General features: G+C 35.0%; 1 pseudogene; it reads left to right on the top strand.

Moving 5' to 3' along the window:
- Positions 1 to 721: 721 nt before the first annotated feature.
- On the top strand, positions 722 to 1,667 carry LOC102814651 (annotated as a pseudogene).
- The last annotated feature ends 2,831 nt before the right edge of the window (positions 1,668 to 4,498 follow it).

Genomic DNA, 4,498 nt, shown 5'->3' with positions numbered 1-4,498 from the left:
GACATCCTTACAATTGTTACATTTGAACCTTTTGCTGTTGCCATTGTGTCAACCCATCATGTCGAGGGTCTTCCTCTTTTTCACTGAAACTCCATTTTAGCAAGCATAATGTCCTTCTTCAGGGACTGGTCTTTCCAAATAACATGTCCAAAGTATAAGAGATGAAGTCTCACCATCCTTATTTCTAAGAAGCTGTACTTCTTCCAACACAGATTTGTTTGTTTTTCTGGCAGTACATTTAGTATTCTTTTCCAACACCATAATTGAATTGCCTCAATCTTCCATGGTCTTCCTTTTCCATTGTCCAACTTTCACGTGTGTATGTAAAGATTACAGCCTTGGAAATCCTATAAGGTAGCTCTGTTCAATAATGTCATTATGATTCAGACTATTTTTTTATTTTGCCATAGCCAAATAAATTATTATTTAATATTTTTATTCAAGTTGACTTACAATAAAATCAATGTATTTCCAAAGCCAACTTTCAATTGCTATGATAACTATGTTTTGATGGACATTCAAAAATATTTTCTTATCATAGAAAACCAATCAGAACCACCTTTCATACATTTTGGAAAACCCTGCATTATACCGATGGATTTCATGATATGAAAGGTCACGGAAGGTTTCTCAAAGGAAGTAACTTTAAAAATTAAATGTTAAAGAATTATGAGAGATTAGCACTGGACTTTGAACCACGAGATCAGTAGTTGAAACCCACCTGCTGCTTCTTGGAAACCCTTCCTAAGTGTTTGGATGCTTTGCTGAGAATTTTTAATTTCTTCCGGAAGCTTTAAAAAGGTCATTGGACTAGCAGTTGCCCAGTGATCTTCATTTTGGAGGAATTTGATCTTTTTGACCATCATAAAAGCCAAACACTACTTTATAATCGTTTTGATATTTCTCAGTCTGCACAGACTCCAATTGCAGTAGTTGGTCTTATATGTAGATTGGATATTTTGGAACTCTTAGGAAAAAGAGTGAAGTCATGATTTTCTCACTGACAGATACATTTAATGAATTCATTTGTTTTTCCACAGTATCTTAAAATATTAAAAGAACAATTGTTTCTACCTGTAGAATTTCCAGTCAAGCTTTTTGCTGAGAAGTGGAATGAGACTATTCAGTGTCTCTCAGAAGACAGAAGTATATGAGAAATACTGCAGAAGCATTTCAATGTCAACAAAAATCTACAGTCATTGCACATGCTATTGATGTTTGCTTTAAATCACATAACATTACATGCATTTATGATAGCAGCAGATCTGATGGAGGCAAGTCAGCTGTGTGGCATGGATTTTAAAGCAAACATTGTACATGGTTTGTCAGTCTTGCAAATTTGTCTTATAATAGCAATGAAACATTTAAATGGCATCTATAAAGAGGAGCCCTTTAATTTTCAAGTGGTCTGTAATGAATTTCAGAAGAATTATTCAAAGGAAGGCTCATTCCATTTACAGTTTTAAGAAACCTGTTGTCACAAAGGTTTTTGAACGCTTACAACAGCTAGAATTAATAAAGGTCTGGAAAGAACTCCAGTCAATGCACAGAGAGAGTACCAGCTGATGAAATTACTTATAGATAATACTCAAATTATGAATGCTCTGCAGAAATATCCCAACTGTCCTACAGATGTTAGGCAGTGGGTAACATTGTCATTAAGCTAGTTATGAGTACTGATCAGTGACTTCAGTGGTAGTGTCCCAGGCATCTATCCCTAAAGAACTAAAATGCTATTCTTGTCTTTTGAAAAGATGTTACTACGTTTTATGTTCATAAACATGTATTTTTGTACTTATGGGATTCACTGTTGCACATGTAGCATCTTGGCTATCTTACCTTTGAATATAAACAGTGTTACATGAAAATAAATAAATAAGGTCACTACGAGTCAGAACCGACTCAGCATCATTTAACAAAAAATACAGACTTAATGAACAAGAGGACAAAGGACTTTCCCAGTGGAGTGTAAAATGCATATAAATTCGTGGTGCTGTGGAAACACTTGCCATGCTGGGGAAACTGCAAGTTGTTATAAGTGATGGGATCCGAGAGACGGTCAGGAGGTAAGGAGAAGTAGACAGTGACCATGCCAGGGAAGGCCTACTGAGTCATGTGGAGAACTTTGGAGGGTTTCGTGTGGTCATCATTTTCTTAAAAGGATACCTCAGAATACATTTCCAAGAGATTTTAATCAGTGTTCCCACCAAATAAATGTGTGTGTGTGTGCCTGTGCTGAGTTAAATCAAATCCAGCAGCCTTTTTTATATTGCAAAGATTCTCAGATCACTGTAAAATTTTAAGAATGAATTATAATGCACATATTTCCCATGAATTTGATCTTGAGATGATTTTTAAAAGTGTGTCTTACTTGTTTTTATTTATTTATTTTATTTATAATATCATTTAATATATGGTAGCATAATGTGTTACAAGTTGGGCTGCTAATAGCAAGATCAGCAGTTCGAATCTACCAGTCACTCCACAGAAGAAGATGAGGCTTTCTGCTCCCGTAAAGTTTTATAGCCTCAGAAACCTTATAAAAGGTTGCTATGAGTTGGAACAGACTTCACAACACACAACCACCACCACCATCAGGAAGAACAAATTTGGAGAAATACACCTGAGGTTATAGACAGCTTTTGTTATTTTATTTACAAAGGTAATAATAACATGATTAGATTTGTGTTTTAGAGAGCTCATTCTCCTTACAGTATGGTGGCTGACTCTAAGGGGGGAAAAATCACAAATAAAACTAGAGGCTGCAAGTTTACTTAGATGATGACTGACCCACCACTAGTCAATAATCTACATGTAGAAACCCTAACTGCATAATTAACTGAATTTTAAGCTGTGAGAGCTGAAGCCTCCAAATTTGAATGCAGTAATTTATGCCTTTTAAAAGAGTGACTCATTAAATAAAATAATTGTTGGAAATGTGACACAACCTAAAAAACCCCAAAAGAATTGACAGAAGGATAGATTTCATAGAAATTGCATGTGCCAAGCACAAATTGTTGTTGTTACGTGCCACGTGGTCACTACCGAGTCAATGCACAACAGAGGTACAGACAAATGACTTGAAAGAAGCGGTTAATAAATTCACTCCAGACAGCATTTGGAAGGACATAAAAAAGGCTTGCTAGTCCAATTACTCTCGCATTAGAAAAGTAAAAATGGTGATGAACCCAAAGTTTGAGTTGGGAAAACTCGTGGACTTACATGATGAAGGTTCTGTAAAAGCTACTGGAGATGAGACAGGTGCTAAAGTTGACTGAACTGATGGCTATGAGCCACAAGTTCAAAAATCTGTTTAAAATTCAGACTTTAATGGTGGCAAATAAAAACACTTATTTGTGAAAAAAAAGAGAGAAAATGACTAGAGGAGCACTATAACTTAACAAATTGTTGAAATCATTTGTGAATTAACCCTTGTGAGTTAACAAAATCAGTGTGTTAGTACACATCAGTGCAGGGTAGTGTTATGGCAAAAGTTGGTTAGAGTTAGAGAGAGGTGGAATGAAGAAAAAGAGGAGTATAAAGAGAAGAAAACACTTTTCCTGCAGGATATTGAATTATGCAGGCAGTTTGATGAGTCCTGCTTGTTCTCAAATTGACTTTATTCACCAGTGCTTAGTGGCTCTTTTACTTGTCAGTTACAGAGAACAAGTATGTCTTTTACTGACTGAGCTGGTTGAATACGGCACGTTTCTTGTGATTTCCTGCAGTGTGTCAGACTGTGTTAATTTTGCATCCGTTTTCTAGTGAGTGTTTTAAACTGTTGACCCAGCTCATGAATCCAGCAGCCCTTTTCTTCTTTCGATGAAAAGACAGGTGACTGTTTAGTACGTGTCATTAGATAGCCAGAAAGTGAAGTACCTTGGTGTCTATGCAAGCCACATTTTAAAAGATAAAAATCAACAGGTTTTTTTTTTTTTTTTCTGGGTTTCAAATTCTTCCCATTCATTTCACAAAAAGTGAATCATCCTTGTACCTATGCAAGTAAATATTTTAAAGATAATTTTTTTTCCTCTGTTTTTCCAATGCTTTCACTGATATTGTACAAGATTAACTTCTGAGAAAGTGAAGCATCTTGGTGACTATGACATCTTTCAAATGCATCCTCCTGACATTGTGCAACATTTTTTTCAAAGAAAATGAAAAATCGTGGTGCTGATGTAAGTCACTACTTTAAAGATAAAATCAATGTGTTTTTCTTTCTCTAATTCATTCATGGTTATTATAAAACACTTACTTCAAGAGAATTTAATCCATTAGTCTTAGTTTTTAAATTGACCTATAAATAAATAGTCCTTAATATTTTATATAATGAAATGCTATAGTAATCAATTTTGTTTTCCAGAAACAGAACAAAAGAGAATTACAAATTTTCTGATTAGCTGTGTGGCCTAAGCTAGATAATCGAAGGCACCGTTTCTTTGTCTGTGTAATGTAGAAAATAGTATCTACCTCCATGGAAACATTACACACACACAAA

This window comes from Chrysochloris asiatica, unplaced genomic scaffold, assembly GCF_000296735.1.
Source record: "Chrysochloris asiatica unplaced genomic scaffold, ChrAsi1.0 scaffold00013, whole genome shotgun sequence".
NCBI lineage: Eukaryota > Metazoa > Chordata > Mammalia > Afrosoricida > Chrysochloridae > Chrysochloris > Chrysochloris asiatica.
The sequence above is the reverse complement of the archived record's forward strand: the minus strand, read 5'-3'. Positions and strand labels throughout refer to the sequence as shown.